The sequence below is a fragment of the Triticum dicoccoides genome, chromosome 6B, assembly GCF_002162155.2.
Source record: "Triticum dicoccoides isolate Atlit2015 ecotype Zavitan chromosome 6B, WEW_v2.0, whole genome shotgun sequence".
NCBI classification, from domain to species: Eukaryota; Viridiplantae; Streptophyta; class Magnoliopsida; order Poales; family Poaceae; genus Triticum; species Triticum dicoccoides.
The window spans coordinates 311586002-311606791 of record NC_041391.1 but is presented as its reverse complement, the minus strand read 5'-3'; positions in this window follow the sequence as shown (position 1 = coordinate 311606791).

Genomic DNA, 20790 nt, shown 5'->3' with positions numbered 1-20790 from the left:
TCCTCAGATTCTTCTATGTCACAATGATGCATATAAGATTTGAACTCTTGGTAGTAAGCATGAACAGTGTTACTGCCTTGTTTTAATTGCTCCAATTTGCAACGCAATTCACGACGGTAGTAAGGAGGAAAAAATTGTTGTCTCATTACAGCTTTCAAAACTTTCCAAGTTGTGGGTTGGTTATCAATGTTTTTCTTACAATGTACACTCCACCAAACAGAAGCAAAACCAGTAAATGCTCTAATGGTAGCTCGTACTCTCTCAAGTTCAGAAAAATCATGGTGACTAAAAACTTGTTCTACTTCAAGCTCCCAAGCTAGATAAATAGCAGGATTAAATCTACCCTCAAATGATGGTAAAGAGATAACCTGACCATATGCTTGTGTGTGTTGTCCCAACTCTTGTGATGGTGAAGATGTGTCCGTCATCCAAGAACTTCTATCTCTGGAACCTGTCATGATTAGTAGAAACAAGAACCAAAATTCGAGAATAATGTTCCTATGAACTACTAGGATGTGGTTGTAAAGTGCTCACAGTAAAGCAAATATCAATATCTTACAAGTTCTTACCATGCGGCAGGTGGTGACAGGCAACCAGCGGTGTCAAATAACTCTGAAGATTGTGTAAAGCGATTGCCAGGGGAACGTGCGTATACACGGTGTAGAAATATGTGGAGCTGGGTTGGCTATATATGGTAGCAAAAGATTAGCAATAATCAATTCAGAGATGCAATGTTGAATAAACGCTCAACGACGGTACTGTGCTGGTCCTAGGCTAGACCGAACTAGAGACGCGAGCCTAGAACACTAATGAGGTCACGTCGTAGCACAACCAGCATCAATGAAGGATACTAAGTAGCTCTGGACAACAAGATATAAGTGAAGATTACAACGGCAATAAAGATAATGATGTGAAACAACAGCCAAGCTGTTTTACTGAACAGTGCACAAAACAGATTCCAATCCGAATTCAACTACGAGATTGAGTCTAAAAAGATCCGAATTTTGTTTTTTTTTTCTCTTTTTTTCCTCACACTTTTTTTCTTTCTCTCTTTTTTTTTCTCTGACTTTTTTTCTCTTTTTTTTCTCCCTCTTTCCAAAACAAACTAGATAAGATGCAGATTGGATCAAGTGAAGATGTGAACGATCTCAACTATTATTATGACAATGAATGGTGGGTAGCACGTGGTGGAAATTGATGGATGGGTGGTGGACAGCGGAAGAGATAATGATGCAGCGGTGGCGTGACTAATGTGAACAGAACTCGAAACTCTAAACGAACTAGACACTAAGACCAGCAACTCGACACGACGATGCAACCGATAATTCAACTATGCAAGCAATGAAAAGAAAATTGCAAAGGCTCAGACTGGCTTGGACCAAGGATGAATAGATCTAACTCTTTTTTGTGGCTTTTTCTTGGACAATAGGTAAGAAAATAAATCTAATCTAGAAAAACTGGAAATTCTCACCGAGCAACCTGAAAACTGATACCACTTGATAGAGGCGAGGGTGTCCCGATCTTTCGATGAGATGATAACTATCGATTTGGTGGAGACGACTTTGACGATCCGACTACAAACGTGCACGACGTTGCGCCTTAGCAATCGCTAAACCAATCTCCTGAGGTTACTGACGATGCCGGAAGCACAGTCAGCCTGACCACGAAGGTCTATTCCTGCAAGCAATCGAAGAACGAGCAAGAATATGATAAAGCAATCTGAATATTGCAAATATATATGAGGTATTGATAATGGTGGGGATCCGTAAGCGGTCTTGGTCTGGTCGTTGGACACAAACGAAGTACACGAAGTTGCAATGGCTAACTTTTAACTAAACAAATCCCAAGGAAAAGCTACTAGATGGATCTACTTATATAGGAGCAAGGGGTGGCGGCCAAGGAGGTGGGAGGACGTCCCAAGGCAGCCTAAAACTAAATCTAGGTCGTACAAGGCCAATGGGCCCAAGTGGAGGTGATGTAACACCTTTGGACTTGTAGTTTGACTCGGATTCTGCTGCAGCATCAGATTGTTTCGTCCACAACTCAACGCTCCGGACGAATTTGAAGATGATTCCACTTGGGTTGGAAAGTGCACGAAATCTAGTTTCCAACAAAAAAAGAATCACCCAATTCGGAGTCCGTATGAAAAACTTGTGTGCGTTTTGAGTCAGGTATGTCTGTGCAGTCCGAATCTGAATCCAGAACGTGAGAGACTTGGACTCTATCTTCTCTTGGGCCAAAAGTGACGTGAGAGAACTTTTTGGACAGCAAATAAACATCTCTTTCTTCCTTATCTTCATATGTGGATTGTACAAATGTCCCATACACCTGCAATTAGACAAAACACAAAAGTGTGTGAAGTATTTTTGTTCTGGATAACACAAATAGATTATTGAATAGTTTGCACTAGAAATCACCTGACAAATATGCATATATGCAATATTTTTAGTCATATCCAAGGTAGTCATGTCCTCATCAAGTTCATTCAAGTGTTTCACTTGCGGCGGCCGAGGCCACAAGTCCTATCAATGCATGAACAAGCGCACCATGATCCTCAACGAAGATGGCACATATGACTCCATGAGTGAAGAGGAGATGGAAGCCCTTGAGCAAGTGGCCATGCACCGGCGCGTGAACGAGGATGAAGATGATCAAGTCTTTTGCGATGAGGATTCGAGCCCCGCTCTTGTTGTCTCCAAGGTCTTGACTCTTCAACATCAACAAGAAGAAGACCAACGATGCCACATCTTCCACACAAAGGCCGACATCAATGGACGATCCGTCAAGGTCATCATCGATGGAGGTAGTTGCCACAACTTGGCAAGTGAAGAACTATGCTCCAAGCTCCAATTGGTCAAGAAGAAGCACCCGCACCCCTACAAGGTTCAATGGCTAAGTGACTCCGGCACTATACGAGTTGAGCATACGATCCAAGTATCCTTCAAAATCGGTGCATATGAGGACACTTTGGAGTGTGATGTGGTCCCAATGACCATTTGCCACCTCCTTGGTCGACCATGGCAATTCGACCGTGGTGTCTTCCACAACGGGCGTACCAACCACTATAGCTTCAAGATGAAAGGAAAAGAATATGTACTACGACCTATGTCTCCTAGTCAAGTGATAGCCGACAAGCAAGCCACCCACCATGGAGAGAAGAGTGAGAAAGTGACCCACCCAAAAGTGAGTGAGAGCCACAAGCAAAACTTGAGCGCCTCTTCGCCTAGAGAGAAAAACCTCATCCTATTCGCCACCAAAAGTGAGATAAGAGAAGTGTGTGAGAACCCATCGAGTGTGATGCACTTCGTCCTTGTGTGCAAAGATGGAGAGCCAACAACTAACACCTCTCACGAGTTACCTTTAGTGTTTCAGTCTCTTTTGCAGGAATTCAAAGATGTCTTCCCCGATGAGCTACCTCCGGGTCTACCTCCACTACGAGGCATTGAGCATCGAATCGACCTCATCCCCGGAGCGCCAATTCCAAACAAAGCACCATACCGTGTCAATCCCGAAGAAACCAAGGAGATTCAACGACAAGTACAACAACTCATCGACAACGGTCATGTACGTGAAAGCTTAAGCCCATGTGCCGTTCCCATTATACTTGTACCTAAACCCGATGGCAGTTTTCGCATGTGTTCCGATTGTAGACCCATAAACACCATTACCATTCGTTATAGGCACCCCATTCCTCGATTAGATGATATGCTTGATGAACTTAGCGGAGCCAACTTTTTTTCCAAAATTGACCTTAAAAGTGGCTATTATCAAATTCGCATTCAAGAAGGTGATGAATGGAAAACCGCTTTCAAAACCAAATTTGGCTTATATGAGTGGTTAGTGATGCCTATGGGTTTGTCGGAAGCACCCGGAACTTTCGTGCGTCTTATGCATCATGTACTTCGACCTTACATTGGCGTCTTTGTTGTGGTTTACTTCGATGATATCCTTGTGTTTAGCAAAACCATGAAAGAGCATCTTGATCATGTTAGGGCTGTTTTACAAACTCTTCGCAAGGAAAGTCTTTATGCCAACATGAAAAAGTACACATTTGGTGTTGACAAAGTGGTTTTCTTGGGTTTCATTGTTTCTTCCAAGGGTGTCCATGTTGATGAAACTAAAATTGAAGCAATTAAAACTTGGCCCCAACCCACCAATTTACAACAAGTGCGAAGTTTTCTTGTGATAGAGTCAGGGTGTCCCGATCTTTCGATGAGATGATAACTATCGATTTGGTGGAGACGACTTTGACGATCCGACTACAAACGTGCACGACGTTGCGCCTTAGCAATCGCTAAACCAACTCCGAGAGGTTATTGACCACGCCGGAGCACAATCAACCTGACCACGAAGGTCTATTCCTGCAAGCAATCGAAGAACAAGCAAGAATATGATAAAAGCAATCTGAATATTGCGAGTATATATGAAGTATTGATAAAGGTGGGGATCCGTAAGCGGTCTTGGTCTGGTCGTTGGACACAAACGAAGTACACGAAGTTGCAATGGCTAACTTTTAACTAAACAAATCCCAAAGTCTAAACGATGCCCTAAGGGCTGTATATATGGAGGAAGAGGGGGGAATTTCGTGGCCCTTGGTGGAGGGGTCCGAAATCAACCCTATCTCTTATTTCCCCACACATACGGACTCTAAAAATAGCCTATACTTATGTATTTCGAAATTACATGGGCCTGGCCCAATAATAAGGTGACGCAGCACCTAAAATAGCCTCGGGACGAAATTTATGAAGTGGCATCTTGTATATTTCGTCCAAGGCTTCATGCACCCATTATGGTGGCTTCAAAGTCCTGAAATCATCACTTGTCACTCCGTTCTTGTTTCCCTTGCGCATGCCATCATCTCCATGCTTGTTCTTGCTCCAATGTTCATCCTTCTCCAAGCTAGGCCCTTCATTTGTAAGCAAAACAAATGTATCCAATTTAGGCAGCATCATATTCTCATGAACATTAGAATCATTACCAAGAAACGAAAGTACCTGGTAATTTAGTTGGCGTGCACGAGCTCTAGTAATTGGTCCAGTATGTATAGCAGCAGGGGCTGTGGGTGTAACAATTGTATTGATGTCCTCATCATCCTCCCCTTCTTGAAATGAAGTCGTCCTCGACGGAAGTTCATCTTCCTCACCCAAATAAGGCTTCAAATCTGCAATGTTAAAAGTGGGACTAACCCCAAAATCTGCAGGCTGCTCAAGTTTATATGCATTATCATTTATTTTCTCTAACACCTTAAAGGGACCATCAGCACGTGGCATTAGCTTTGATTTGTGCAAATCAGGAAATCTATTGATAGAGGCAAAGGTGTCCCGTCTTTCGATGATATGATGGATATCGCTTTGGTGGAAGTCGACTTTGACGATCCGACTACGAACGTGCGAGGACGTCGCGCCTTAGCAATCGCTAAACCAACTCCGAGAGGTTATTGACCACGCCGGAGCACGATCAACCTGACCACGAGGGTCTGTTTCCTGCGAGCAAACGAAGAACAAGCAAGAAACTGAGATTGCAATCTGGATATTACGAATATAAGATGAAAGCTTTATTGATCAAGGTGGGGTTCTGTGACGCCTTTGTCTGGTCGTTGAACACAAACGAAGTACGCGAAGTTGCAGCTATGGCGAACTTTTAATCTAAACAAAACCCAAAGTCTAAACGATGCCCTAAGGGCTGTATATATGGAGGAAGAGGGGGGAATTTCGTGGCCCTTGGTGGAGGGGTTCGAAATCAACCCTATCTCTTGTTTCCCCACATATACGGACTCTAAGAATAGCCTATACTTATGTATTTCGAAATTACATGGGCCTGGCCCAATAATAAGGTGACGCAGCACCTAAAATAGCCTCGGGACGAAATTTATGAAGTGGCATCTTGTATATTTCGTCCAAGGCTTCATGCACCCATTATGGTGGCTTCAAAGTCCTGAAATCATCACTTGTAACTCCGTTCTTGTTCCCCTTGCGCATGCCATCATCTCCATGCTTGTTCTTGCTCCAATGTTCATCCTTCTCCAAGCTAGGCCCTTCATTTGTAAGCAAAACAAATGTATCCAATTTAGGCAGCATCATATTCTCATGAACATTAGAATCATTACCAAGAAACGAAAGTACCTGGTAATTTAGTTGGCGTGCACGAGCTCTAGTAATTGGTCCAGTATGTATAGCAGCAGGGGCTGTGGGTGTAACAATTGTATTGATGTCCTCATCATCCTCCCCTTCTTGAAATGAAGTCGTCCTCGACGGAAGTTCATCTTCCTCACCCAAATAAGGCTTCAAATCTGCAACGTTAAAAGTGGGACTAACCCCAAAATCTGCAGGCAGCTCAAGTTTATATGCATTATCATTTATTTTCTCTAACACCTTAAAGGGACCATCAGCACGTGGCATTAGCTTTGATTTGTGCAAATCAGGAAATCTATTGATAGAGGCAAAGGTGTCCCGTCTTTCGATGATATGATGGATATCGCTTTGGGGGAAGTCGACTTTGACGATCCGACTACGAACGTGCGAGGACGTCGCGCCTTAGCAATCGCTAAACCAACTCCGAGAGGTTATTGACCACGCCGGAGCACGATCAACCTGACCACGAGGGTCTGTTTCCTGCGAGTAAACGAAGAACAAGCAAGAAACTGAGATTGCAATCTGGATATTGCGAATATAAGATGAAAGCTTTATTGATCAAGGTGGGGTTCTGTGACGCCTTTGTCTGGTCGTTGAACACAAACGAAGTACGCGAAGTTGCAGCTATGGCGAACTTTTAATCTAAACAAAACCCAAAGTCTAAACGATGCCCTAAGGGCTGTATATATGGAGGAAGAGGGGGGAATTTCGTGGCCCTTGGTGGAGGGGTCCGAAATCAACCCTATCTCTTGTTTCCCCACACATACGGACTCTAAAAATAGCCTATACTTATGTATTTCGAAATTACATGGACCTGGCCCAATAATAAGGTGACGCAGCACCTAAAATAGCCTCGGGACGAAATTTATGAAGTGGCATCTTGTATATTTCGTCCAAGGCTTCATGCACCCATTATGGTGGCTTCAAAGTCCTGAAATCATCATTTGTAACTCCGTTCTTGTTCTTGCTCCAATGTTCATCCTTCTCCAAGCTAGGCCCTTCATTTGTAAGCAAAACAAATGTATCCAATTTAGGCAGCATCATATTCTCATGAACATTAGAATCATTACCAAGAAACGAAAGTACCTGGTAATTTAGTTGGCGTGCACGAGCTCTAGTAATTGGTCCAGTATGTATAGCAGCAGGGGCTGTGGGTGTAACAATTGTATTGATGTCCTCATCATCCTCCCCTTCTTGAAATGAAGTCGTCCTCGACGGAAGTTCATCTTCCTCACCCAAATAAGGCTTCAAATCTGCAATGTTAAAAGTGGGACTAACCCCAAAATCTGCAGGCTGCTCAAGTTTATATGCATTATCATTTATTTTCTCTAACACCTTAAAGGGACCATCAGCACGTGGCATTAGCTTTGATTTGTGCAAATCAGGAAATCTATTGATAGAGGCAAAGGTGTCCCGTCTTTCGATGATATGATGGATATCGCTTTGGTGGAAGTCGACTTTGACGATCCGACTACGAACGTGCGAGGACGTCGCGCCTTAGCAATCGCTAAACCAACTCCGAGAGGTTATTGACCACGCCGGAGCACGATCAACCTGACCACGAGGGTCTGTTTCCTGCGAGCAAACGAAGAACAAGCAAGAAACTGAGATTGCAATCTGGATATTACGAATATAAGATGAAAGCTTTATTGATCAAGGTGGGGTTCTGTGACGCCTTTGTCTGGTCGTTGAACACAAACGAAGTACGCGAAGTTGCAGCTATGGCGAACTTTTAATCTAAACAAAACCCAAAGTCTAAACGATGCCCTAAGGGCTGTATATATGGAGGAAGAGGGGGGAATTTCGTGGCCCTTGGTGGAGGGGTTCGAAATCAACCCTATCTCTTGTTTCCCCACATATACGGACTCTAAGAATAGCCTATACTTATGTATTTCGAAATTACATGGGCCTGGCCCAATAATAAGGTGACGCAGCACCTAAAATAGCCTCGGGACGAAATTTATGAAGTGGCATCTTGTATATTTCGTCCAAGGCTTCATGCACCCATTATGGTGGCTTCAAAGTCCTGAAATCATCACTTGTAACTCCGTTCTTGTTCCCCTTGCGCATGCCATCATCTCCATGCTTGTTCTTGCTCCAATGTTCATCCTTCTCCAAGCTAGGCCCTTCATTTGTAAGCAAAACAAATGTATCCAATTTAGGCAGCATCATATTCTCATGAACATTAGAATCATTACCAAGAAACGAAAGTACCTGGTAATTTAGTTGGCGTGCACGAGCTCTAGTAATTGGTCCAGTATGTATAGCAGCAGGGGCTGTGGGTGTAACAATTGTATTGATGTCCTCATCATCTTGGTCTTGCAGGTTTTTATCGTCGTTTTGTCAAAAACTTTAGCACTATTGCCGCCCCTTTGCATGCTTTGAGTAAGAAGAATACTCCTTTTGTTTGGGGAACTTTGCAATCAACCGCTTTTGATGAGCTCAAGTCTTTGCTTACTCATGCTCCGATTCTTGCTTTGCCTAACTTTGACAAAACTTTTGAGGTTCATTGTGATGCAAGTGGTACCGGAATTGGTGGAGTTTTGTTGCAAGAAAAACGAGCCATTGCATATTTTAGTGAAAAACTCTCCGGTTCTCAACTTAACTATCCCACATATGACAAATAATTGTATGCTTTAGTACGTGTACTACATGTTTGGGAACATTATCTTAGACCTCATGAGTTTGTCATCCATACCGATCATGAAACGCTTAAGTACTTAAAAGGTCAAACTAAGTTGAAAAGCGACATGCCAAATGGAGTGAATTTATTGAATCTTTCCCATATGTGATCAAGTACATTAAGGGTAAGGAAAATGTAGTTGCCGATGCACTTTCACGCATATGCACGCTTGTCACTAAACTTGAGTTGAATGTTATCGGCTTTGAGCACATAAAAGACTTGTATGCTAATGATCCATCTTTTGCACCTCATTATGCTAAATGTTTGACGCATACATCTTGGGAACAATATTACATTAAGGATGGTTATCTTATGAGAGCTAACAAACTATGCATTCCCGAGTCTTCTCTTCGTTTGCTACTTTTGCAAGAGGCTCATGGAGGTGGACTTATGGGACACTTTGGACGCGACAAGACTTTCGCCACGCTCTCCAAGAATGACTTTTGGCCCAAGATGTTCCGCGATGTCTCACGCTTCACCACCCGATGCTCTACATGTCGCAAAGCCAAGTCTAAAGCTCAATCTCATGGCCTTTACATGCCTCTCCCTATTCCTTATCAACCATGGGAAGACATTAGTATGGATTTTGTACTTGGTTTGCCTAGAACTCAAAATGGAAAGGATTCCGTGTTTGTCGTTGTGGACCAATTTTCTAAGATGGCACATTTCATTCCTTGCAACAAGATAGACGATCCTTCACATATTGCAAATCTCTTTTGTAGAGAAATCTTGCGCCTCCATGGAGTACCAAAGACAATCGTCTCTGACCGCGACGTCAAGTTCTTGAGCTACTTTTGAAAGACTCTATGCGCCAAGCTCGGAATCAAGCTCTTGTTCTCATCCGCATACCATCCTCAAACCGACGGCCAAACAGAGGTGACGAACCGGACAGTATCCACTCTACTTCGCGTGTTGATCAAGAGGAACATCAAGGAGTGGGAGGCGTGTCTACCCATTGCCGAGTACGCCTACAACCGTGCAAGACATTCGACTACCGGCAAGTCCCCCTTCGAGGTCGTCTACGGCTTCAACCCGTTGTCCCCATTGGACATTCTACCTCTCCCTCTACAAGAGCGCACCAACATGGATGCGAGTGCACGAGCAAGCTACATCAAGAAGATGCATGAAGATACAAGGCACACCATCGAGCGCCAAGTAGAACGACTAGCGTCCAAGCTCAACATCAACAAGCAACACATGATATTCAACATTGGAGACCTAGTGTGGCTACACCTTCTGATGCGGAGCATCCCACGTTCATCCCCATGTACACTCCGACTACTCTCCGAGCCCCAAGAGGACATATGACGAGACCTCGAGCATACGCCATTGGACACAAGGTGAACTCGATCCTCTCTAAACCTTCACTTTTCTCACGTGAGACATGGTTGCTACTTCAAGCGCGGACCTTGTGCATACTCAGGTACCAAGGATTTCACCGTGAAGAAGCTAGGGAGCAAGGAGAACCGGAAGCGGAAGACATACGTGAAGACGGAGAGGAAAAGCGCCAAGGACCAGAATGGCCGGACGATCCGGACGGCGGCCCAGATGATCGGACAGAGCCCGGACGATCCGGACCCCCATCCGGACGATCCGGCTAATTCGACCGAAGACTACAGAAGCCTCCCCCTGAAGCCGGATCATCCGGACCCCGTCCCGGATCATCCGGACCCTGCCCGGACGTCCGGACCGCCAGCCGGACATCCGGCCCTGCGCCTCCACCAGCCGAGTCTCCGGATCATCCGGGCCTCCACCAGGACCATCCGGACCAGCCCGGATCATCCGGATTCGGACCGGGATCATCCGGCCAGCGCCTGTGTGCGCGTGTTGGGCTAAGCCCGTGTACCCCTTCGACCCCCTAGCCTATAAATAGGACTCCTCCTCCTCCTTTTGAGACTAAGCGTTGATTTAGCTCAAGTTAGAGATAGAGCCTCACTCATCCATCGGATCTCCTCCTCGTGAGAGACCGCGGCCTCTTCGGAGTAGATCCTATCGGATTCAAGACCCCCTCGTGGGAAGATCCCTTTGTGGATTCAAGGCCTCCTCACGGAGAAGATCGGTTACCTTTGTATCCTTACCTTTGTTGACTTTGGATCTCGTGTATCTCTTTGTGTTCTTCGATCTAGCACTTGTGTGACCGATTCCTTGTTGGTTGAGTGTTTTCCCTCGTTCCTCCCCGTGATTTCCTCGTGTTCTTCCGCTCGTTCTTCGTGTCTCCCTGTAGGATCCACTCCAAACGTGAAAGATCGACGCTATAGGGTTCCACCCTACATCATTATGGTATCAGAGCCACGTTGATCACGTTTCTGGAGCCCCTACCCATCTTTTTCTAGCTTGATTTTGTTGTTTTCGTCCTAAATCCGAAAATCCCCACCAAAAATAGCCCCAAATTTTTTTTTGTGGTTTGTTGGTTTGATGATGTTTTGTTGATTTTGATCCATGGATTTGCTTGGTTTCAAGTGGATCTAGCATTTTCCCAAGTTTCCCCACCTTCCATCCACGAAATCCCTCAAATTTTGCCCCGAAAATCATCCATTTCCTCCCAAAAATTCGTCCCCGAGAGAAAATCCCGAGCAGTTTGACCTGCCCGGATCATCCAGACCTTCTCCCGGATCATCCGGACATCTCCCGGATCAGCTGGACCCTCTCCCGGACGTCCGGATACCCCACGCACCCAGAAAACAGAACCGGAGCTGACGAACCCGGATCATCCAGCTGTACACCCGGATCATCCGGACCTAGCCCGAATCATCCGGACCTCCTCCCGGATGTCCGGTTAACCCTGAAACTGACACGGCTGAAATTTTTTTTTGGTCATAACTAATTCATCCGGAGTCCGTTTTTGACGTTCTTTAGCTCGTTTTGAAGCTATTGACATCCCCCATCCCACAAAAATACCACCAACACCATTTGACACCGTCAAAGTTTCGGGATTTTGGCATCTTTGCCTAGGGCTTCCACCATATCATCCGCATAGCCACCACCGACTTCCGCAACCTAACCCATTTTGTTCCCCATTGCATATGTGGTTATATGAGTTGTGATTAGAGTCTCCTAAGGTGTTTCGGCTACTTAGGGACGATTACTTCATCAACCACCACCACCACTTCCACATAACCTTGCCCATCATACATTTCCACCAACCCAACCTAACCCAATTTTGTTTGAGCTTGTTTGAGTTGTGGCTTGTGTCTCCTAAGGTGTTTCGGCTACTTAGGGACGACAACTTCAACTCCGACTCGTGTATAGCCCATCATTCCACTTCCGCATTGCCTAGTGCAACACCACCACCGCTCTCCGCTACCACCATTTTGACATTTGACGTGTGAGATTTTGAGTTTGTGGTTTTTCCGTTTCCTAAGGTGTTTCGGCTACTTAGGGACGAGACTCCATCATCTTGGTATGTACATCAAGAACACCGCTACTCATCATCACCGGACGGTAACCTCCATGTCATCTTGGTATCGTGGTATCCCTCCATTATATATTCCCTTGCTATTGCATTGTTAACCCCTAGCCTTACTTTTGCGTTACTTGCCTATCGAGACTAGCCATTTGAGTATTGCCGGCAACGTTACTTGTGCACATTAGTGATCTATACTTCCCATAGCATACATACCATATCATCGTGGTGCATATATTTCTATCATATCTTGTGTCACAAGTTTGTTCCCGCATATACACAATTGCTATCTTGGTTTGTGCATTGTGCAAAGTGGCCACAGAAAAAAAGGAAATAAAGCTTTTAAGCAAAAGAGAAAGAGAGCAAAGAAGCTTGTAAGAAAGTGCCATAGCATCATACCACATTGCATATAAGATTGTCATATCCGATCATCTTGGATCATCTTGAGAGAAACACCGGGAACCATACATACATAGCATACTTGGGATAGAAGTTTATCCATTTTGCATCTTATATGATGAGGACATGACTACCTTGGATATGACCAAAAATATTGCATATATGCATATTTGTCAGGTGATTTCTAGTGCAAACTATTCAATAATCTATTTATGTTATCCAGAACAAAAATACTTCACACACTTTTGTGTTTTGTCTAATTGCAGGTGTATGGGACATTTGTACAATCCACATATGAAGATAAGGAAGAAAGAGATGTTTATTTGCTGTCCACAAAGTTCTCTCACGTCACTTTTGGCCCAAGAGAAGATAGAGTCCAAGTCTCTCACGTTCTGGATTCAGATTTGGACTGCACAGACACACCTGACTCAAAACGCACACAAGTTTTTCATACGGACTCCGAATTGGGTGATTCTTTTTTTGGAAACTAGATTTCGTGCACTTTCCAACCCAATTGAAATCACCTTCAAATTCGTCCGGAGCGTTGAGTTGTGGACGAAACAATCTGATGCGGCAGCAGAATCCGAGTCAAACTACAAGTCCAAAGGTGTTACATCACCTCCACTTGGGCCCATTGGCCTTGTACGACCTAGATTTAGTTTTAGGCTGCCTTGGGACGTCCTCCCACCTCCTTGGCCGCCACCCCTTGCTCCTATATAAGTAGATCCATCTAGTAGCTTTTCCTTGGGATTTGTTTAGTTAAAAGTTAGCCATTGCAACTTCGTGTACTTCGTTTGTGTCCAACGACCAGACCAAGACCGCTTCCGGATCCCCACCATTATCAATACTTCATATATATTCGCAATATTCAGATTGCTTTATCATATTCTTGCTCGTTCTTCGATTGCTTGCAGGAATAGACCTTCGTGGTCAGGTTGATCGTGCTCCAGCATGGTCAATAACCTCTCGGAGTTGGTTTAGCGATTGCTAAGGCGCAACGTCGTGCACGTTTGTAGTCGGATCGTCAAAGCCGTCTCCACCAAATCGATAGTTATCATCTCATCGAAAGATCGGGACACCCCGCCTTTATCAAGTGGTATCAGTTTTCAGGTTGCTCGGTGAGAATTTCTAGTTTTCCTAGATTAGATTTATTTTCTTACCTATTGTCCAAGAAAAAGCCACAAAAAAGAGTTAGATCTATTCATCCTTGGTCCAAGCCAGTCTGAGCCTTTGCAATTTTCTTTTCATTGCTTGCATAGTTGAATTATCGGTTGCATCGTCGTGTCGAGTTGCTGGTCTTAGTGTCTAGTTCCTTTAGAGTTTCGAGTTCTGTTCACATTAGTCACGCAGCCGCTGCATCATTATCCCATCCGCTGTCCACCATCCAATCCACCAATTTCCACCACGTGCTACGCACTGTTTATTGTCATAATCATAGTTGAGGTCACTCACATCTTCGGCTGATCGAATCTGCATCTTATCTAGTTTGTCTTGGAAAGAGGGAGAAAAAGAAGATAAAGAAAAAAAAAGAGAGAAAAAAGGAAAGAAAAAAAAAGAAAAAGAGGGAGAAGAAAAAGAAAAAAAAAGCGTGAGAAAAAAAAGAGAGAAGAAAAAAAATTGGATCTATCTAGAATCAATCTCGTACCTGAATTCGGATTGGAATCTGTTTTGTGCACTGTTCAGTAAACAACTTGGCTATTGTTTCACATCATTATCTTTACTGCCGTTGTGATCTTCACTTATATCTTGCTGTCCAGAGCTACTTTGTATCCTTCATTGATGCTGGTTGTGCTACGACGTGACCTCATTAGTGTTCTAGGCTCGCGTCTCTAGTTCGGTCTAGCCTAGGACCAGCACAGTACCGTCGTTGAGCGTTTATTCAACATTTCATCTTTGAATTGATTATTGCTAATCTTTTGCTACCATATATAGCCAACCCAGCTCCACATATTTCTACACCGTGTATACGTACGCTTCCCTGGCAATCGCTTTACTCAATATTCGGAGTTACTTGACACCGCTGGTTGCCGATCACCGCCTGCTGCATGGTAAGAACTTGTAAGACATTGATATTTGCTTTACTATGAGCGTTTTACCACCACATCCTAGTAGTTATAGGAACATTATTTTTGGGTTTTGTTTCTTGTTCTACTAATCATGACAGGATCTAGAGTCAATTCATGGGCTTTGTCGATCGCGGGAGACGTGCCACCACCTTTGCAAATACCACAACCGTCACGAGAGGTGCACAAACATCCAAATGCACATGATCAGGTTAATGTATCTATACCACCATTTAATGGCCGTTTTAAACCTGCTTTATATATTGAATGGGAGTTCGACATAAAAAATATATTTGCTTCCCATAATTACAATGAACATAAAAAGGTTAAGGTTGCGGTTGGTTCATTCACTGGTTATGCTTTGGTTTGGTGGAGTGAATATTGTCGGTTACACCCTGATTATATACCTACTACTTGGGATGATTTGAAACTTGCCATGCGACATACTTTCGTCCCTGCTTATTATGCCCGTGACATGATTAAGAAGTTGCAACACTTAAAACAAGGTAGTGAAACTGTAACAAAATATTATGATGATTTACAAACTACCTTGTTGCATTCCTCTTTAGTAGAAAGTGAAGATGATTTTATGGATAGATTTTGGGCAGGATTAAACCGTGATATTCAAGAGATACTAATTCATGAAGAGTGTTATCCTATCGACCATTTGTTTCATCTTGCTTGCAAAGCTGAACAGGAAATAAAACGACGTGTTGGCCACGAGGAGAACAAGCGCACGGTGCACATTCCAAGAGTTGATATGATTGTTCCTTCAACTACTAGGCATACTATGACAACCACATCCGTTGTTGTCAGGACTACTTCACCTCCACCATGTGACACATCGCCCCCGAGAGTGGCTACATCATCTGAGTTGATTATAAGAGGTAATGACAAAGGTACTGATCTTCCATCTCTACATGAGAATGATGAATGCCTTGTCAATTTGAATGCACCATCTGATGAGCTACCCACTACTTTGATCACACCACCTATTTTAGAGGACTACGTTGATAATTTGACTTTGCCATGTGATCAAACAACTGAAATACCAACAATTTTGAGTGCACCCATTGAATTAACTATTGATGCAAAAGAACCAATGTTTAATCATTTTGATATGACCTCTAATCTTGGTGATGATTCTGTGTTGAATGACTTATTGCATGTTTGCTTATTTAAGCATGTTGTAGCATGTAAATTTGATGCAAGTAAGGTTTATTCACCAATGTTGGGATGGTTTAATGATGAACATTGTCAATCTTTTGAAATAAATAAGAGCTTCACTTATATGTGCAAACTGAGTTGCAATATTTTCATGCCTTCTACTTCTTGTGCTAATTTTTTGGCTTTAGATTTTATGAACTATGCAAGTTACTCATCTATTCATGTGTCATATATGCAAAAATCAAGGGAAGTAAAAAATGGATGACATATACATATACAACATGTACACCTTGTCTCTTTTGTTAGCCACATTTCAGATTAAGCAACGCCGAGGACGGCTTTATTTTCAAGAAGGGGAGGATGATGAGGACATGACTACCTTGGATATGACCAAAAATATTGCATATATGCATATTTGTCAGGTGATTTCTAGTGCAAACTATTCAATAATCTATTTATGTTATCCAGAACAAAAATACTTCACACACTTTTGTGTTTTGTCTAATTGCAGGTGTATGGGACATTTGTACAATCCACATATGAAGATAAGGAAGAAAGAGATGTTTATTTTCTGTCCACAAAGTTCTCTCACGTCACTTTTGGCCCAAGAGAAGATAGAGTCCAAGTCTCTCACGTTCTGGATTCAGATTCGGACTGCACAGACACACCTGACTCAAAACGCACACAAGTTTTTCATACGGACTCCGAATTGGGTGATTCTTTTTTTGGAAACTAGATTTCGTGCACTTTCCAACCCAATTGAAATCACCTTCAAATTCGTCCGAGCGTTGAGTTGTGGACGAAACAATCTGATGCGGCAGCAGAATCCGAGTCAAACTACAAGTCCAAAGGTGTTACATCACCTCCACTTGGGCCCATTGGCCTTGTACGACCTAGATTTAGTTTTAGGCTGCCTTGGGACGTCCTCCCACCTCCTTGGCCGCCACCCCTTGCTCCTATATAAGTAGATCCATCTAGTAGCTTTTCCTTGGGATTTGTTTAGTTAAAAGTTAGCCATTGCAACTTCGTGTACTTCGTTTGTGTCCAACGACCAGACCAAGACCGCTTCCGGATCCCCACCATTATCAATACTTCATATATATTCGCAATATTCAGATTGCTTTATCATATTCTTGCTCGTTCTTCGATTGCTTGCAGGAATAGACCTTCGTGGTCAGGTTGATCGTGCTCCAGCATGGTCAATAACCTCTCGGAGTGGGTTTAGCGATTGCTAAGGCGCAACGTCGTGCACGTTTGTAGTCGGATCGTCAAAGCCGTCTCCACCAAATCGATAGTTATCATCTCATCGAAAGATCGGGACACCCCGCCTCTATCATTATAGGTTGTGCACAAGTGTCGTATCCGCCTATTGAGCAATCGTGCTAGCGTCTCTCTTGAGTTGTGCAACATGAGCGTTTTCCGTGGATTCCACATTTTGTGCTCATTCCTTGGTTGCACGACCCCATTTATCTATCCGTGTGTGCGTTTCCGTGTGCCTTCCATATTGCTATTGGTCTACTTGTTTCACTTGCGAATTTGTGAATCTCTTTCAACATTATTGACTCTTGCTAACATTTTGCATTAAATTTTTGTGCCACTATCCTCACCGAGCTCCACTATAAGCTTTACTTGTGTAGGTGTGAGAACCGACAAGGATTGGTACCAATAGTGCTATTTCATTGTCCGCATTTGAGTGAACTTGATTCATTGTCAACATCGGTCAAGGTACATTGGTATAAGTTCTTCTCTTTCTCCCACTCATATTTGCTCAAGTCTTGTGATGGATAGGCAAGGCATTCCCTCTCCGGTCTACGACAACAATGACGCGTGAACAACTACATCTCCAAACCGTCTATCTTTGATCTACAACGACAAATGCAAGGCGCACAATCAAGATTGCAAGAGCGCATTGAGAACATCTCCATCGACATTTTCCACTCCGAAGCAAGGAAAAGGGACTACATCGACAACAAGCTTGCCGCACAAAAGGAGGAGCAAGATGCGAGGATGGAAGAGATTCGGGCCTTGATCAAGTCTTCTTCCACTTCATCATCCTCAAGACGACGACGTTCAAGCCACAAGTCTTCGGAGCGTGAAAAAGATGCAAGTGCAAATCGTCCTCGTCCACATCTACATGGCGACCACCATCACGTTCGTGATCAACATCGTCATGAAGGGTAAGTCACCTCCAAGCATCATGTGCACGACGACGACGAACGCCTTCGAGCTCAAGCGCGACAACGACACCATCATCATGAAGATGCTCCACAAGCACAAATGCACAAGTCCCAACACGCCAAGTCCAAGCTTCAAGAGCACAAAAGAAGACCGCGAGATGACCACCACCAAGACGGCGCTACGGCTACATCTACCACTTCGGCATCTTCGCCAAGTGTTCTCAAGGCAGCTTCGCCTTTGGACGTACGGCATCTTCGCCTACTTCCCACGTGTACGCCTACATCGACTTCATCAAGTCCAAGGCGACTACCTACGAGTGAGGGCGACACTTCCATCTTTGGAAGCCCTCCAAGGAAGATGGCCGAGCATGGGAAACTCCCTTCGGTCATGGAGACGAGCTACGAGGTGCCACATCATATGGACCTCCCACACCAAGACGGTGACAAGACGGTTGAGCAAGGGCCATCCCATTCGACCATGGCGACGAGCGCGAACCTCTTCAACACCATGAAGACGGCGCCCACATTGGACTCATACTCCGAGTCAAGCTACGCGACCGCGCATGGAGACATTTGCACCTACACCTCTCCGACACCCACATATGAAGAGATGCCCAAAGTGCCATGTGAGGAGAGCCACCACCACATGAGTGACATGAGTGACTCCACCATACGTGACATTGAGAGCATTTCCTATGAGAGGATGAGTGTGACCACCACTAGCCCCACACATGAGAGCATGCCACACATCCTATGTGAGGTTGAGCGCCATTTGTGATGAGGACATCAATACAATTGTTACACCCACAGCCCCTGCTGCTATACATACTGGACCAATTACTAGAGCTCATGCACGCCAACTAAATTACCAGGTACTTTCGTTTCTTGGTAATGATTCTAGTGTTCATGAGAATATGATGCTGCCTAAATTGGATACATTTGTTTTGCTTACAAATGAAGGGCCTAGCTTGGAGAAGGATGAACATTGGAGCAAGAACAAGCATGGAGATGATGGCATGCGCAAGGGGAACAAGAACGGAGTTACAAGTGATGATTTCAGGACTTTGAAGCCACCATAATGGGTGCATGAAGCCTTGGACGAAATATACAAGATGCCACTTCATAAATTTCGTTCCGAGGCTATTTTAGGTGCTGTGTCACCTTATTATTGGGCCAGGCCCATGTAATTTCGAAATACATAAGTATAGGCTATTTTTAGAGTCCGTATGTGTGGGGAAACAAGAGATAGGGTTGATTTCGGACCCCTCCACCAAGGGCCATGAAATTTCCCCCTCTTCCTCCATATATACAGCCCTTAGGGCATCGTTTAGACTTTGGGCTTTGTTTAGATTAAAAGTTCGCCATAGCTGCAACTTCGCGTACTTCGTTTGTGTTCAACGACCAGACAAAGGCGTCACAGAACCCCACCTTGATCAATAAAGCTTTCATCTTATATTCGCAATATCCAGATTGCAATCTCAGTTTCTTGCTTGTTCTTCGTTTGCTCACAGGAAACAGACCCTCGTGGTCAGGTTGATCGTGTTCCGGCGTGGTCAATAACCTCTCGGAGTTGGTTTAGCGATTGCTAAGGCGCGACGTCCTCGCACGTTCGTAGTCGGATCGTCAAAGTCGACTGCCACCAAAGCGATATCCATCATCTCAACGAAAGACGGGACACCTTTGCCTCTATCAAGTGGTATCAGATTTCCAGGTTGCTCGGTGAGATTTTACAGTTTTTCGTAGTTTAGATCGAGTCTGTCTTCATACCTATAGTCCACGAAAAAGCCACAAAAAAATTAGGGTTAGTTCATCATATCCGAACCAATCTGAGCCTTTGCATAATCTTTTTAGAGTTTTGCTTTGTTGAATTTGCGGTTGCATCGTCGTTTCTAGTTGCTGGTCTTAGAGTCTAGTCTTTTAGAGTTTCGAGTTGTGGTCATAAGTTGTCACGCCGCCGCCGCACCATCATCATCACTCCTGCCATCTATCACCACCGCTTATCCGCCACCGCTTCGAATCCGTATCCATATACCACCACAGCTGTCATATACCACCACCGCTGCCATCTACCACCATATATCCACCACCAATCCGAGTTCTTGTCATATTCGGTTTGTTTTCGAGATCCATCTAGATTCCGATTCGTGTTTCCTTGCCGGAGTAGGTTTCGAAAAAAAAAGAGTCCGTTAGCCACGCTCCGTTTAGGCCCAAAAATTTTCGAAAACGCATTTTTCAGGAAAAAATTTGGCTATCCTATTTTTAGGTGTTTCTGAGTGTTTTGAGACAGGTGCCATTATAGGAAGTTTTTTTTGACCCGTTTCCAGTTTTTGGGTCCGGGCAGTCAAAAAAAAAAATTGGTCGAAAAAATTTCGTGTCCATCGTATCAGTTTGAGCTAGGAAGAGTTTTAGACACTCGCCATTATAGTGATTTTTCGCAAAAAAAAAGCAGCCAAAAAAAAAGAGCGCAAAAAAAAAGAGCGAAAAAAAAAATTCAGAGTGTGCTTTTCCCTTGTTTACGTGCCGCGCCGTGATTTTGTTGGTGTTCTAGGCTCGCGTCTCTAGCCCAGTCTAGCCTAGGACCAGCACAGTACCGTCGTTGAGCGTTTATTCAATTTTGCATCTCTGAATTGATTATTGCTGACCCTTTTTGCTACCATACTATAAACCTTCCCAGCTCCACATACATCTACGTCGTGTGTTTGACTCTCCCTGGTAATCGCTCTATCCAAGCTTTGAGAGTTTTTGACTACAACGGTTGCCGATCACC